Below are 17611 nucleotides of genomic sequence, written 5' to 3'. Positions count from 1 at the left end.
AATAACGGTTTCCTGGTTCTGCTTCAGACGGGAGGGCGGAGCAGGAGAAAACAAGCCGGGGTTCATAGGCTCTTCCTTTGATAGGAGCTGCTCCCCACCCTGGCAGAGCTCTGGTGTCTGAAGGGCTAGCCAAGGAGAGCGGTGGCGTTCTGCCTCAGAAGAACCCACAAAGCAGCCTGCCTCCAGTGACGGCCATCGGCTCCGCAACAGAGATGAACAAGGACACCAAGCCCCAGCGACCTGGCCGCGGCGTCCGAGGTAACACTCCAAGATGCGCAGACGGAGCAAGGAAACAAAAACCCTGCAGTCTAATGGGAATCGTCACTGCCTGGGGAAGGTGTTCCCGTGGCAACTGTTGCCTGCCATCACTTCCAGCGACATGGACAGCCAACCATCAGGAGACGGAGAGGAAACTCAACCAGACAGAGCGAAAGGGTGGAAGATCAGTTTCACAGGTGGGCAGACCCAGCTTCAAGTTCCCACAAAGCTCTTTGGATCAATCACCAACTCTTGGCCGAGCCTACCTTATAGGGCTGTTGTGGTGGTCAAAGACAGAACAGGGCTGCCCTGAGCTTCCGGGAGAAAAACGCTGGGATGGGGGATAAAAATAAGCTTTCTCCCTGCGTCTCTTTGCACAAAGCCGTGCTGTGGTGCGTGCGGTTGCCTGTGGCAGCCTCAGGTTCGACAGAGCAATAGCTTGGCTTGCGTGGCTCGCACGCCATCCATTCGACAGATGCAAACGGGGACACACTTGCATTCCCGCACCCCAGGAATGCTGTCCAAAGCGAGGCCTTATCCCGACCCATCACACATCTCCACAAGCTATTCCCCATCCGCCGTATTCAGGGCCAGCCCTAGGATGAACAGCGCCTGGGCGAGGAGGGCCTGCGGTGCTCCCTCCTGCGGCCTGGGCCAGCTTTGCAGGGAGTTCTGGGGCCTGGTGCGGGTGGGGTGTCTGCCGAGAACGACGCTGCTCAAACCTTCATCTCTCGGCGGCTGTGCTGCCGTTCGCCCAAGCCAAGGTCCGAAAGGCCACATCCTGAGCAGCGGCCGTGCCCCACGCAACACAGCAGCTCGGTCACAGGTTTCACTTACAATCTTTTTTGTTCTGTAGCAGTTCCTGTCTTTGGGGAGTGTTCTTTATTTTAGAGTGTCCAATATTTTTACCTTTACAAACAACACAGAAAAGTTATCAATAAAAAAAAGGTGTCCGGCTGACCTCTTCCAGCCTTACAGCTTTGTTTTATTCTTATTTATATAGTGCTGTTTATGACTGGACTGCACTGCTGTCCGACGCTCCTCTCTCAAAGAGTTTGAAGTGAGCTCCACCGGTGCGTGAAAGGGCAGGCCTGCGCTAGCATCCTTCGATGCCTGCCCTGGGGCGGGGAGTGGGGTCTGGGAGCCCCGTGCTATTTAATTCCCACAACGCCCCCAGTGTAGCGTCACTGTACAGCATTGTGGGAAATTTACATGGTAGCTCCAAGTAGGAATGGACGAACCTGTCAGTTTCGTTTTTTCTGCCCTTTCTTTTCTGCTTAACCACAAGCTTTCCCCCTCCTGTTTATGAAAATGTTTGCACATTTTTTTAACTTCTTATTTTAAAAAACCATGAAGCGTACAAAATTTGTGCCCGACTGTACTGGCCAAACTCAATAGATACAGCTCCTTCCAGCCTGGAGGGAACCATGCTGTACCTGCCTGCCGTGCGGCTGTTAAAGATAAGGAGCCTTTCAGAAAACAAAGAGGTGGCAACCTTGATTCAGCACTACGCACGTGGCTGAATACAGCGGGATTCAAAGCCAGGCGTTTAAGAGCCGAGCACTCAAAAAACCCTCTGCCTGGAAGGACGGATGGATAAGTCCACTTCACTCGCTCCCACATTCACGTTTTTAAAACATCAACCCCTTTCCACCCTCTATCTAGAAGCTTGCAATTTTTGGTAAGTTCTTATTAAAATCCTCCTCCTCGAATGAAATTCCCACCCATCCCAGGCTCCAAGGTGCCTGGCACCGCTGGGGCCCACCAGGGAGGAGGCAATGCACCAGATGGCACTTTGTCGACCCCCCCCCCAAATCTAGAGCTGGCTGCAATTATATGGCCCTTTAGTCCTCATGTGCGCACATTGACGCGCATGCGCATTAGACGCAAAACGCCTCCAGCCCGCACAACTCATCGATTTGATGCAGCCGTCCCAAACTGCGCACCCTCCAGATGTGTTGGACTGCACCTCCCAGCATCCCCAGCCAGCAGGGCTGGCTGGGGATGCCGGGAGGTGCAGTCCAACACATCTGGAGGGTGCGCAGTTTGGGAAGGGTGATTTAATGACTATAAAGCCGGTGGAAGGTGGCTTGGGACGGACGGAACTCTGCAGAAAAACTAAATCGAGAAACTCACGCTGAGGAAAAATTAATAAGGCATCCCACTGACTTACAAGGCCGGAACCAACCCCTAGCAATAGACAGAGGGCATGTGGGGGGTGGTAATTCGCATCCCCCACCCTCTTCCCCCAGTCCTTGGGGACACACTTTGAGAAGTGGAACCTTATTAATGCCTAAGGCAGCAACCGCAGCTGAGAGACACTCGAGGCCAAAGAACAAGGGTCTGACAAAGCCGGCTGATAAGGCCTTGCTCTCTCTCCAGCAAACCGAGTCACGTCTATTGTTTAGTTTGTGCTCGAGCGAAAGATAAAGGGGTTCCGTACAAAGGACGAGGGCCAAGTGGAGAGAACAGAACAGCCCCTGGAAAACGCTTGTTTTTGTTACCCTTTTGATGCTTCTCCAGCCTTCCAAAAGGGAGACTCCCCTCCTCAAGGCCTCCCTTTGGTTTCTGAATCTCAGCCCATGACGCTGCTCGCATAGTTCCAGACCACCGCCATGAGGACTAGCAACATTACTTAAGCAAGCTAACGGTAAAGCCCAGATATCAGGATGGGAAGTACAGGCAGACAGATGAAAACCACCATTCAGTGGTACAGTTAGGCAGATTCTGGACTTAATGATTTAATCCCCCCACACACACTTTCGATCAGGGTGGGGAACTCCAGGCCTCCTCGGTCCCCCAAGATGCCACACCTCCTTTGCCTGGCCTCACACCCTTCCCCCAAACCACCAATTATTTGATTATTTCCCAATTTCCCTGCAGTCCCCCCACCCCCACTTCCTAAGAGGTTGGAAGTCCTCTCCTAAGACTTTGTTACTGGCTTTACGCTGCAATACGCTGGCATTTTTTCAGTTTTGGCCCACCCCTTTGCCTTAGGCGCCACCCACCACTGGAAGGTGGCTCCCAAGAACTTCTCCGGAACTGACTAGCCCTCGAGCTGAAGGAGTTTCCCCACCCCTGCTTCAGATGGTGATGTGGCCATACTGACTGGGGACATAACCCTACTGTGCCTTTGAGATTCCCCCCCCCCCAGTGGGCCAGCTTGGCTGCCCACGATCTCGTCCTGTGTCGGCTCTTGCGGGAGTGAGTCCGTCACCAGAGCCAGACAATGCTGGCTCCTCATCACTTGTTTCATTACAAACAAAACAAGCATGCCGCCCCTGTTACAACTGGTTGTAAACAACAGTGCTGCCCCAACATCTCTAAAGATGCTTTTTTGATGCACCAGCTACTATCTATAAAGTAAAACTGGTCCCAAGATGGCCACAAAAGCACTCCGATAAAGTGCGCAAATGCGCCTGGGAGATCTTTCCCATTTTTATTGTCTCTTCCCTCTAATCCATGTCTTACCAGCCTGATTTAAGTATCCGTCTCCACTGAGATCTCCATCTCCATCCCAATAGATAGGTTATTCTTTTTCCTGCCCCTGTTTGTCTTTAGCGATTCCAAACATCCAGGCAGGGCCAGCTTTAAACAGGGTGACCGTCAGTGGAGGCTGGTGGCTCCGATGTCAGTGGGGTGGTGAATCCACTCTGGGTTTCAGTCAGAACTCTAAAGGAGCTATCGGAGCCACCAGCCTCCACTGGCGGCCATGTGTCCCATTTTACACTGGGCAGTCCTCCATTCGAAAGTGTCCTCTGTTTGAAGGGCAAAACTCCTAAGAAAGGAAAGCAGGCAGAGACCTCAAAATCGCTCATCCACAGTTAGCAGCACCTGGACAGCAGACGGAGAAGCAAGCACACCGATCATCTGGTCGCTATATTCCCACTATGGTGAAATGTATCGTAGTTCTATTTCAGTCATAGTAATTATATCAAAATCTGCATTTATGCATATAAATTAACATGTGCAAATTTTACGCAAATCTCTGTCCTCTTTCATCCTCTGCTTTGGGGACCACCCTAGGTCCACGTCTATTTACACAAGACGTTCCCTATTTTATTTTGGTCCCTGATCCTACTTTAGTCCTTTTTTTAAATTTCAATCAGACATTTATTGTCAGACAATCAAGGTGTTAGCAGGAATTGCTGGGTTTTCCCATCCTTCTGTTCTAGAGTGGCATTTACCCTCCTTTACATCTCTGAGAAGTTAAATATCTGAGATGCGGGGTGGAGGAGGCATGTTTTCTTTAGCACACCTCCATGGAAATGAAAAACTACACTGTGACATCGAAGTCTCTGGGGGTTGAGCACCTGTAATACTGGAGATCTCCAATCTGGGGAAAGTTGACAGTAGGGATGTACGAATGGTGTAAAACCCGCTCTGCCTGTGTCTTGCGGATTGTCACGCGCCTTTCATTCTGTTGTCCACCCATCAACAGAATCGGCTTTTTTTGTTTGCGAATTTGTGCAAATTCGCATGTTTGCAAATGCACCATTTTTGCACGTGTGAAACTCCGCAAATTTGCCAAAATGCGCATTTTCACGCTTTGGGGGAAATGCCTATGGGGAAATGCACATTCTTGGCTAGGTTTTTTAAAATTTTGCCTATTTTTTCTACGGCAAAATTTGCACAAAAATTTAGGAAAGTGAGAAAATTGGTCCACAAGTTGGCAGAATATGCTTGACAGGGGAAAAACTGATCTGCTGCAGAATCTATGGGTCAGATGCATGAAAATCCGAACTCATGTTGTGGATTTCTCCAACATCCCTAGTTGACAGTGAAATAGGGCTTGAGGAATCCACAGATGGTTCTTTTATGCTAATGCAACACTCTTGTGCCATAAAACATACTCATCATGTGGATATGTGATGTCTTAAGATGATGGAAATTATGTGCTGTCACCCCAGAGCGACATCACTTGGAATTTTGTGCACTGAGGAAGAAACCCTAAAGGGCTGTTACTCAGGATGCAATTTTATTTGTTTTAAATTATGTTTAGGCCACCTTTAAGGCTAGAACTACAATTCCCATTACCTCCTAGCCAGCATGGCCTATGTTCAGTGATGATGATGGGAGTTGTAGTTCAACAATACTGGCTGGGGAAAGTTGGGAGTTGTGGGACTTTTTTCTGCCTAAGCATGCATAGGGTTCTGGCCTTAGTATGTTACCTTCCTAGCACTGCCGTTCCCAACTCTGTGGCCAGATATTGTTGGACAAAAACTCCCATCATCATCACTGATATGGGGCATGCTGGTTAGGGGGCAATGGGGATTGTAGTCCAACAACACCTGGGGACCCAACCTTGGGAAAGGCTGTACGCTAGGGAGATGACTCCAACAGAGCTGTAGGAATATAAGAAGAGCCATGCTGGATAAGACGAAAGGTCCATCTAGTCCAGCATTCTGTTCACACAGTGGCCCAGGGGAAACCCAAAAGCAGGACATGAGTGCAACAGCACCCTCCCACCCATGTTCCCCAGCAACTGGTGTACATAGGCATACTGCCTCTGGTACCGGAGTACCAGAGCCATCTGGACTAGGAGCCATGGATAGCCTTCTCCTCCAGGAATGTGTCCAACCCCCTTTTAAAGACACCTCAATTGGTGGCCATCACTACGTCTTGTGGAAGTGAGTTCCACAGTTTAACTCTGCGCTGTATGAAGAAGTCCTTTCTCTTATCTTTCCTGAATCTCCCACCAATCAGTTTCATGGGATGACCCTTTTGGGTTCTCATATTATGAGAGAGGGAGAAAATGACTCTGCTGGGTTCTAGTACTAGGAAAGAGGGAGAGGCCTTCCCCCTTCCACACAGAAACACCTGTAAGTCAATCAATAAAGTTCACCTACGCTCTCTCAAGATGGTCCAGGAAGCTTTCCCCCACCTCTTTGGGAGAGACAAAGAGGGAGGTGGAATCCAGAGATCTTTGCAGAGTGGAGGTTGTGAAGCCAAGGTTCCAGGAAGTGAACCCAACGTTCTGGGGCAGTGTTCAGGGGATTGTGAACTCAAGGTTCTTGGGCAGTGTTCCAAGGATCATGAACCCAAGGTTCTGGGAAGTGAACCCAAGGTTCTGGGTGGCCTTTTTATTGTACATCACCTCAAGCACTCATTGAATGTAGGGGCAATCCAAAATATTCTATATAAATAATAACTGCAGAGTCCATCATCCCTACTGGGCAACAGCTCAAGCGCAGGGACACAGGGTTGGTGGGAAAGAGCAGGTTCCAGACCCTGAAGAGAACTGCAGGTGCTGTAAGCTCAGGGACCGTAAGCTCGTATTCAGGACCACGGAGAACACTCCTGCAGTGGCCGTTGCTATCTCCCCAGCAAACGGAGCAGAAACACTCCTGTCATTTTTAAGAGCCAGTTGCTGGCTTCTTCTGGATACTGAGGGTCTGGGACTGAGGAATTGGTCGAGGAATGCTCCGTAGACGCCCACAGCTTATTGGAGAAGTCCAAGGTCCATTTCTCAGAATCAGAGGGCAGCAGCACCTCCGGGGGATCGAGTGGGCAGGGTGCAGGATCCCAGGTCTGCCTGGGCAGGTCTGGGAACTGGTTCACACTCCTCCTTGGAGTCACTGCCACTGGAAACCTCAGCCTTAGAGGGCTCTCAGTCCTGGGCCGTGACTCTGCGGACTGTGAACCCACGTTCCGGGGCAGTGTTCCTTTGTGCCTTCCACGCAGCCCAAGGGCCATCCCAACACGCAGACCCAGCGCCACCACTCCTTTGGATCGGGGCATGGGAGCAAACAACACCTTTTTTCAGCAAAGGCATCAGATTCCTGCCCTCCCCCCGCCCCCCGTGCTGGCTGTTGTCTAAGCTGAGCCTGAGAAAGCCACACCAGCCGTTTTCATTTACCTAAGAGCAGACTCCAAATTTCATGGGCTCCGTGGTACTGGTGAAGCAGGGTGGGAGTTGACCCTTTTCTTCTGTGCCATTTCCCGTGATCTAAATGTGTCCCCCCACCCCACAGTGCTGCTATTAGTGCAGCAGCTGGTGGAAACACAGCAACAGTAGAAGCACTTGTGTGTTTTCTGCTGCAGGGTTAAATAGCAGCTTCAGAGACTGATTTAAATTGGGAAACTGTCACAGAAGGGGAAGGATTTGCTGCTTGCCTGATCCAAATATCTAGTAGTGCTTCTGAAGGATAAGACAGGGTGGTCCAAAAAATTCTACCTTGGGAGCTTGGATGCAGTTCCTATCTCCACAACAGATTCATTACCTCAGCCTTTGACAACCCAGTGTCCTCCAGATGTGTTGGACTACAACTCCCACCAGCCCCAGCCAGCATGGTCAATGGTCAGGGAACCTGGGAATTGCCGTTCAAAACATCTAGAAGATGCCAGCTTGGAAAAGACTGCATTATCTCACTTTGGGTAAGTTGCTTCTCCTTTCAGCCTCAGTTCTCCACCTGTAAAATGGGAACAATTGTGGCCTGCCTCTCAGGGAGAACACAGCAAAGGTTATAAATTCAAGATCCTGTTTGGCTGGCGAATATCTGGCCGCACGTCATTCTTGCATTAAATTAACACAAATATGGTGCCACCCCAAAAGTAACAGCTGAGAGTGTTCGGCTGAGGAGGCAGGAACCTAAAATAGACGTGTGGCTCTTCAGAAAGTTCACATCCCACCTCGCTGGATTGACTGGAGTTGAAGGAGGTCCAGTTACGCTCCCCTCTGGCCACACCTAATAAGGCCGGATGACCTTGACGTTTTGCTTGCTTCGGAGTTCTAAGTATGGCCCAGCCATAATAAGTCTTGCAGGGGTCACTTCCAGCCCTTTGCTGTGGGGCTGGAACAGGCATTGTAGAGCACGGTAACGGTTGCTCTCACCAAATGTTAAAGCTGACCTGTGCACTCAGAAAAAAATGTGGTACAGCCCCACTTGGACCATACGACTTTAGACTGTGGGTGTTTGAATGCTCCGTTACTACAAAAAAACCTTCCTGCTTGCGTTTGGAGAACAGAGGCTGCAATCCTATATAAAGGAGAGTAAGTCTCATTGAACTCAACGGGACTTGCTTCTGAGCAGATATGTATAGGGGCGCACTCATCAGTAAGAAGGCTAGGACAGAAGCCTGAGATGCTAGCCATCTATGTGCAGGGAATTGTTGATGTGAGGAAGCATTCGAACATTCAGTTACACACACACACACACACCCTTCTGACATGGCACAAACCCAAAAGGCTGTACCAAGTGTCCTTCCCCCAACTCACACAAGCACACATATATATACACATAAGCGCAGAACAGGTGTCCTCCAGATGTTTTGAATTACAACTCCCATCAGCCCCATCTGGCATGACCAATGGTCAGGGATTATGGAGCAAATCCCCGGTACAGAACAACTCTTTTGATGGTTAAGACAAAGGCAGTGGGTGCGAGAAACCCCAAAGGCACAGGGGAATGGCAACCAAACGTGCTTTCTCTTTAGTCGAGAAAGACGCTAGCAAATCAGAGAAGTTTCAGAGGGCAGCCCGAAGGTGATTAGGGCACAATAGGCTATGTACCTCTCGTGAGACATAACATACAACATTGTACCTACACATTTGCTGTCCATTGATCCAAAATACATTACCACCTGCAGGGTCTGTGCTAAAATGAAGAGCTACTCCACACAGTCAGAAAACTGAGATGGGGTGGGTTTGCCTCAAACACTGGACTGTGTCTTTAAAGTCTCCCCCGTTATTTATGTATTTATTCATTTAACAGACGCATAGCCCACTTTTCAGCATAAATGCCCTCTAAAAGCAGATTACAACATCATTAAAAAATACAAAATATAGAACCAACCCCTAAAATGCATTCAGTACAGGATCGATACAGACACCTATCGATGGATCTGTAATACTAAAACAGGACGAGTGCTTTCTCTTTGTCTCTCTGTCTGTCACTGCCATAGTGCTGAGACCGTGTGAAACCAAGACACCTGAAACGTGCACACTAAGGGGATCTTAGAGGTGTGTGCCTTGGGGAAATGTTGTTTTTCAACGCATTAAGGGTGCACTCCTATGCATGTTTCGACAGAAGGAAAGTCCAACAACTCCTGGCATTCCCCAGCCTGGCTGGGGAATGCCGGGAGTTGTCGGACTTTCCTTCTGTCGAAACGTGCGTCGGAGTGCACCCTAAGTAATTCTCGTTAATGTAAATGTGTCCATGTGGCTGAAGCCTGCAGCAGCACCTTCAGCCACTAGGGGCAGCACATTGCTTTGCCATCCATACAGTTGGAAGCCATGGGAGATTTGCAGGCTGAGGGACGGAGTTATATGCCTCCCTGCTCCCCACTGCCGTGGGGCAGCCCCCTTGCAGGGGGCTATGGGGTGTACCATGCCAGGGACTTCACTCAAGACAGGGCAGGCACAGTGTCTCCCACTCTGACGGCTGCACAACTTTGCTTGACGGCTGCACTGTATCAGACTAAGGGCTATTCCAGCCCATCCAGAGCCAGGTACAGTTGCTAGCAATGAATACAGCACCTGCAGCACATAAAGCCTTCGTTAAAAGCACGGGACACTGACGTGAATCCAGTGCAGACTGGAATAAAAAAGGCTTCAGCATCCCCCTAAAGGCCAGCAGAGAGGAGGACATAATACTTTCCCAGGGGAAGGGCATTCCAGACGTGGTCCCACCCCCCAAAAGGCCCCGTCCCCGGCACTCCCCAATCTCACAGCTCTTGCTGGTGGACCAGAGAGCAGGGCTCTGGATACTGACCTGATCAACGTCTGCCTGCAACCTGAAGTGGTACAGTCCTGGTCATTCCCACTTGATTTAGCATGTGTAAATTGGGCTTAAGAGAGGCCAAAAAGGAGAGAGCACAGAAAGGAGCTCATTTGTGCTTTGACTCCATGTGCACGATACGCCCTGGTATCACCTCACATGAAATTATGCTTACCTACAGAAAACACATGTGGTCCAGCTCTCCCTGGTCTGTACCACTCCAGACTGCAGGGGGAAGGTGGCTTTTTTTTATTTTTATGCTGCACCTTGTTTAAAGCTTCCCTGCACCTAGAAAGCTGGAGCCTAAAAACCCTTTACCCTCACAGACTATCTTTCCACGCGTGGGGAGTTCTGTTTTGTTTTAAGATGGGGAAGCATCCCACGTGTAGTTCCTCCACCTGCAATGGGAGGGGTGCCGTCCAGCAAGGAGAGCAGCAAGAGCCTTTTCTGCACATTTGTGTCAAGGGCTCCTTGGCAGTCTCTCTCAGTCTAATCCAGTGGCCAAGTCCAGACACAGACAAAGGGATTCTTTTCAAAGCTTTATTCCTCTTTTACAACTTAACAACTCTACTGTTAGCAACTAGATATGAGCAGCACAGTACCTATGCCCTATGTTGGAACAGTTGGTCCCCGTTTGAAAGAGAATCACTGGCACACCCTGAACTTCTGGGCTAGGGAGAGTCCCTCCCCTTTTCCCTTGGATCCTCTGGGCACAACCGTTGTTTGCGCACCAACCTGGCACTACGCCTCCTTTCCGCGCCCCCCATTTGGCGCCGCTCCCTGCATCAGCGTTGCACGTCCAGCGAGTCTTCTTCCCGCGCTCTCTCACTCCCAGGACTGCTATCTATGTCAGGAATGCCGGTGGGAGGAATCTCTGCCAGCTGTTGGCCCTGGGAAGGATGAGCACGCTCCACTCCCAGGAACGGCTCCTCTTCCTCAGAATCAGAACTACTCTGGGATTCTATGGGCTCAGTGTCCACCCTGACAATTTGCATAAGAAAATAAGCTACTTAGAGGGACGGAATTGGGTGCCCTCTTTTAGCATCCCTAATCTTTACAGTCTTTGCATGCAGGGGGTTAATTTATCCATTTGGAAGGGGTATATACCACTTTCCAACAAAATGTTCCCAAGGCAGTTTGCATAGTAAAAGATGGCTTGCAACAGAGATGGGGAAACGATAGATATGAACCTACTGGTAGAATGCTGGGTGATTGGATGTAGAATCAACAGGGGGTTCTGATTCCAAATCATCTAACAACAGTAACCATGAAAAAGCTTCTCCCTCTCTCTCCCATGCACTCCAAAAATGGCTGCTGGAAAAAAGAAATACTTGGGGAAGGAACAGGCGTGGAATGATGTGTGAAAGGGCTTGTGAGTTTGGTTCTGGTGCCAATCCTGTATTCCTGGGCTGAGCATGTGCTCAAGGGCACCAGTGGAAACTAGTGGCTCTGATGTCAGTGGTGCAGCAAATCCATTCCAGGGTTCAGTCAGAACCAGTCAGGATTATAAAGGAGCTATCCAAGGTGCTCTAAAGGAGCTGTCCAAGGTGAAAGACAAAAAAACACAAGAAGGAAGAGGAGGCAGGGAAGGTGCCCACTTGGACAGCACCTTGGATAGCTCCTTTAGAGTTCTGACTGAAACCCGGAGTGGACACACTGCCCCACTGAGATCGGAGTCACCAGTCTCACTGAGGGGCACCCTGTCCCTTCATCCTTAGCTAAGTCTGTCTGTCTTAGCCACTATTCTGCACCTGGTTCAGGCTGGTGGAACTCAGGGATCTAGTAGATCCTGCAAGCCTAACATCTGTCCAAGCCTGGTGTACAAACACATTTCAGTAAAGTGGTTTACAGCCTTAGCAGGAGGACATTGGCATGTACAGCTTTTACCCTTGAGCAAAGGAACAGACGTCCTTGCTTTACACCTGTGTACCCAGGTTCTGGCTGTCTTGGAAACCAACCCTCTCTGGATGCACCCTTTTCCTGGATGCTTGGTAGTATTCACAGACTGATGAAGGGGGTGTCAAAGTTGTTAGAAATAGCTCTTCCCAGCACTGGCTGAATCCCCGGGTTTGCGTGCCACCCCTCGTCCAGCACAGGGGAATTCCCCATTAACTCTGGTCACAGATCACAGATAAATGTAATAAATAAAGACAAAGCGAGGAAATTCTTCCAGGGGGCCAGGCTGCACCACCTGGAGGACGCCAAAGATGCTCCACAGGCCAGATGAGAAACCTCTGTGGGCAGGATTAGCTCTGCGGGCCAGAGGTTCCACATCCCTGGGCTACATCCACATACGCCTTCCCCAACCTGGTGCTTTCCCCAACCACCCATCTTCCCCAGTCAGCAGAGCCACTTGGGATGATAGGAGTTATAGTCCAGCGCATCTATAGCAGGTAGAAACCTGAAATTTGGTAAACACAGAATCCATGAAGCCCCAATTTTGGGGTGGCTATGTGGAGACATTTATCTGCATCAGCTTCAGAACAGGGGACTTGACCTATCCTGGACCATGTGCATTCCAAATTCCATCTTTCTAGCTCACATGCAGGTAACCGTTTTTGACATGACTCCCAAAAGAGGTTCCCTCCAGACGACCTAGAAAGCACGTCGTCCAAGGTCTTTTGATTCCTATGAAAGACTGAAAACGGACATGTAACAATCAAGACTGAAGACCCAAAGTTCACCTCCTAACAGAGGCCAGCGCTTAACGCAGAGTGAGCCAGCCCGCCTCTAACACATGCGGACAAAATGTTGTGTTGTGATCCAGTTCTCACACCTAGAATTGGAACCTGGATGGATTTTGAGTAGCAACCAGGAATAACAACAACAACAACAACAACAACAACAACAACAACAACAACGAGTTATCCTTGATAAAGAGCCTAGTGTTTCCTAAGCACTGTACAGAGACGAAAGAAACAAAACAAGGTAGTCTCTGCCCCACAGGCTTACAATCTGATAAAAGGAATTAAGGGAGGGGAAGCAAGCAAATCCACACTTGTTCTAAAACTGCAGGGGGGGGGGAGAGGGAGAGGGAGAGAGAGAGAGTCAGAGTCAACTGGCTAAAAAAGTTTCCGCCCTCCCCCAAATTAACTGGGCAGCAGAGGTTTTCATTTTCATTTTGTATTGTTTTTATTACATGCCTTGATATAAACACCAAATGGCAAGCAACTTCTTCAAAGAGGCATTCCCCAACCCCTTCTCACACACACAGGAGGGGACGCCTCTTCTAAGAGGTTGCTGGGGACACGGGAGCCTCATCTGAAAACAAAGTTATGCGTTTTCCTTTAAAACGGCCACATTTTTCTCAGATGCAAATTTAAGCATAGCAACCTGCCTTTGTCTATCCAACCCAGTACCGTCAGCTTTGCCTGGCAGTGCCTTTCCAGGGCTTGGGGCAGAAAAGGGTTTTTTCCATCCCCTACTTCCTGCTCCTTTCAGCTGGAGATGCTGGACATGAAACCTGGGGCTCTCTGCATGCAGGCCACGTGTTTGCCACCGAGCTCCACTTCCCACGAGACCATAAGAAGCTGCCTTATACCATGTCTCTTTACTTGTTCGTGGGGCCCAGCAGTGTCTATACTGACCGGCAGCAACCATTTGGGGTCTCGGGAAGAGAAAGATTTGCTCCATCTCAGGCTCCTTCATCCTTTTAACATGGAGACGCTGGGGATTGAACCCGGGACCTTCTGCATGCAAATCAGGGTCTCCCCCGCTGAGCTATGGTCACTCCTCGAATTAATTCAGATTAATTAACTCAGAATTAATCAAGTCAGATCTCTTTCGTTGGGTGACACCCCCTCAACCAGCCTCTGCCAACTGGGTGCTCTCCAGATGTTTTGGACTGCAACTCCTATCATCCCTGACCAATGGCCATGCTGACTGGGCATGATGGGAATTGTAGTCCAAAGCATCTGGAGGGTGCCAAGTTCAGGAAGGCTGATACACGCGCACATACACATGCGCACGTGCACGCGCAGCAAATGCATCCATATTTCTACAACAATAACACATGCTCCACCTCTCTGCAACAGATACGCAAAAAGAAAATGAATGCAGCACACGTTCACCTGTCAGGTTCTACCCTGTCGCTTGCAAAGTATCCCTCCCTATTGCCTCCCACTTCCGCCAGGCTCCTTCTGACCTCACGTCAAGGGCAGCCTGCAGAGAACATGCAAATGTATTCAAATACATTAGAAACCATGCGCCGGTTGCAGCTGTGCCTGTATTTCTAGGCAACCGGCAAAGCCATTCAGGATCCCAGACAGACTCTGTGGAGAATAAACATGCTTCGTGGGGTGGGGGGCATCTCCCACAGGCCGGATGCACGGAATGGCCCCACGAGGGCCCCAAGAGTCCTAGCGTGACTCTTCTTAAGAGCACGAATGTATGCTGGTGGGGAAGAAGCGAAAAGAGGCAAGTGGGCAGAGGATCGCCCAAGGTTCCCGATGTCCCGAGGCACAGACCAAGCGAGACACACAGGCATGGCCTGACTGACTCATTGAGCAAAGGGATCATGTCCTGACAGGCACCAATCGCGTTGGTTCATCGCTGCTGGCCTGCAAAAAACAACATAGACCCCCCCCCCCAAGGATCTGCAGAACACATGCACACACACACAGCACAAATAGTACCATACCCTGTTGCAGAATCCAAACGCAGTCACACACACAGACACACACACTTCTCCTCCCCCCCTCTTTGCTTCTCTGGGCAGCAGCCGCCGAATGAAAGAAAGGACGAAATCCAAATCATCATCTCTGGCTGCAGCAAGGGTGTCGTTCTCCCTCAGTGGCCCTGCCCCCCAAATCAGATTTGTGCCCCCCCAAAGTCTCCCTGAACAAGGCTCAAACCTACCTCTCAGTGCTGGAATGGGGGGGCTGAAGGAGCAGAGGCTGTTCCACGCCAACCGGCTGCCCTGCATGGCTTCGCCGGGCTATTTTTACCTCTGTATATACTGCTGTCAGAGACGCACGGCATGCTGGGACGAGGGGGGGGACATTCTCGCTGCCTGGCAGGGGCTGGCAGCAAAGGACGCCCGGCTCCTGGAGACGTGAGCTGCATTGCAATTATACTGGCGGGGGGGGGGGGAGCAAAAAAGAGTGGAAGGCAAAACTGCAAGAGTGCAGGCCAAAGAAAAGAAAAGAAAAGAAAAGAAAAGAAAAGGAGAACTGGACGAAGAGGTAGAAATCGGCATTTTCTATAGCGTTCACCATCCTGACAAGGAGTGGGAGCAACTGCATTCCTGTGAGAACGATTCCAAGCCAGGGTTCAGATCAACTGGGCGGGCTTGGGGGGGAGGGGAGAGGAGAACAAACACAATTCTTTCACTGCCTCAGCGTGGTCTTTTATGGGTTGGGCCCCCAATCCACTCCCCTGGCCTTGAAAAAACAGCCCGGGAAGTGCCATCAGTCAGTTTTGGTTTTGCCGAGTTCCTCGTTTTCCCCATCCACAAGTTCATTTTGGCCTGTTTCCACATCACTTTGTGAATTCGGGACGGGGCGGGGGGTCGATACGAAAATTCATATGCATTTTTGTGTGCGTTTTTGGAGGCACTTCTTCCTCATGAGTAGGGTGGCTGTGTGTCCCACTTTACAGAGGCCAACCCTCTCTTTGAAGAGCTGACCGGTCCGGAGTCTGCTTTAAAGATCAAGGACTCGAAGAAGGGAGGGCAGGGAGGGGCCTTGGAGGGGCCACCCACAGTTAGCAGGACAGCAGCTGGCGCAGCGAGCCCACAGGTCGCCTGGTCACCATCTGCCCGCTGTAGGGAGTGGTGTTGCATTTCTGTTTAAGCGAGAAGGGTCGTGGCTCCGTGGCAGAGCCCCTGCTTTGCGTGCAGAGGGTCCCAGGTTCGATTCCCAGCATCTCCAGGCAGAGCTGGAAAAACTCCTGCCTGAAACCCTGGAGAGCCGCTGCTGCCAGTCATGTCGACAGTACTGGGCTAAATGGGTAAGGGTAAGGCAACTTGCGATGTTCCTGCTTAAATGACAGTAATTATGCACGACACTGAATTAGCGCACGCAAATTCTATGCAAACTCACATCCCTGTCTGCCCTTTTTTGATGATGCATTTCCTCTTTTTTTTTTTTTAGTGGCTGCCCTACTCATGAGTAAGGATGCTGCAGAAATTCGAGACGGACTAAAATGAGCTTGGATTTCTAAGCATCTGACCTGCGGAATCCGCTGCAGAGCGGATTCAGGCCGCACAGAATCGGATCTTCTTCTTTTTTAGCCTTCCCAAAATTTACACATATTATTTGTAGAACAATACACGTTTCTGCTGATATTGGCAAATAGACATGGGGAAATGTTGAATGGAATGGGGGACAATATGCTATATGTTACGAACTAAGGTAAATTATATAAATTGTTGCGAACCCTCTTATGGAACGATTTGGGTATTTTTCCACATAACAACAAAGATTCGAATCCATCTGTAAATGGACGACGGAACAAAAGGCGCCTGACAATGTGGATTTTGCACAACCCATCCATCCCTACTCATACGTAGAGCTACTTGCGAGGAGATGTGCCAACTTGACGATTGAAAAAGGCAGGCAGGAGTACTCCCACAAGGACACCTAGGCTGCTCATGCACAAGCTTCCATCCAGGAACAGCTGCAGTTTTTCCTCCACTTTTGCTGCTCTACAGGCAAACATACGTTCAGCTCCAGCATAGATTTTTGTCGCACCCCATGCTTTGGGCTGGCTTTTGATTTCTACATTCTCCCTTCCAACCAGCTGCAGGAAAGATTATCCAATTCCATTAATTGCCTGTGAGAACAATTTGAGTAGCAGGTATGAGAGGAAGGGCCTTTCTAGGAGTGGCCCCAAGTTTGTGGAACTCTGTTCCAGTGAAGGCTGGTGGCTCTGATTTCGGTGGGGCTGTGTATCCATTCTGGGTTTCAGTCAGAACCAGCCAGAACTCTAAATGAGCTATCCAGGGTGCTGAACACTGTCTTCAAACTAAGTTCAGCACCTTGGATAGCTCCTTTAGAAATCTGGTTGGTTCTGACTGAAACCCAGAATGGATTCACAGCCGCACTGAATTTGGTGCCACCAGCCTCCGCTGCTCTGTTCCAGTTGAAGTGTGCTGGGCCCCATCATTGCAGGAGTTTAAGTGGGCCCTGAACACCCATGTATTTCCTCTGGCTTCCCTGGATTTTATCGGGCATACGCTGCGGTTTTAGCTGTAATTCTTTATTTGATTTTATTGTGTTTACTGGAGTATACATTATCTGTTTTAGTATTACTGCTGGTTCTTATTAATTTTATTATTATGGCATTTTACGGTTTTTAAAATGTGTGGTTATTGTATGTTGCAAATATATACGTTGAAAGCTGCCTTGTGAAGGTTTCACTCTAAAAGGTGGCCTGCAAATATTTTAAATAAGTAAATAAATGAAATGTTTATAGCACCCTGGATCATGTATGCTTGTTTTAAAATTTGTAACATAGCTCTTTGCAGGTATAAGATGGAGTGATGAGTGATTCAGTCAATTTTGGTTCTGTTGAGTTTCTCATTTTCCCCATATGTAAGTTCATTTTGGCCCATTTCCACATCAGTTTGCAAATTCAGGGGGGAAAGTCGATATGAAAATTCATACGCATTACTATGCACATTTCTTCTAATA

The 17611-nt window shown here is 49.5% G+C and overlaps 1 protein-coding gene across 2 annotated transcripts in view; it reads right to left on the bottom strand.

Moving 5' to 3' along the window:
- The window catches only part of AK1 (adenylate kinase 1), a 70560-nt gene that overhangs the window by 22480 nt on the left and 30469 nt on the right, over positions 1–17611 (bottom strand). The window contains exon 1 of one of the 2 annotated variants that reach the window (XM_084821411.1): positions 14835–14950. The exons of the other annotated variant lie outside the window; for it this stretch is intronic. The gene's annotated coding sequence lies outside the window, so the exon portion shown is untranslated. Of the gene's footprint in view, positions 1–14834; positions 14951–17611 lie in introns of those variants that run through there. 2 annotated transcript variants of the gene reach the window in all.

Source organism: Heloderma suspectum, chromosome 14 (genome assembly GCF_057233095.1).
Source record: "Heloderma suspectum isolate Gila_16-S chromosome 14, 16-S_ref, whole genome shotgun sequence".
Taxonomy (NCBI): domain Eukaryota; kingdom Metazoa; phylum Chordata; class Lepidosauria; order Squamata; family Helodermatidae; genus Heloderma; species Heloderma suspectum.
Note: the sequence above shows the minus strand (reverse complement) of the source record. Positions and strands in the feature narration are given on the sequence as shown.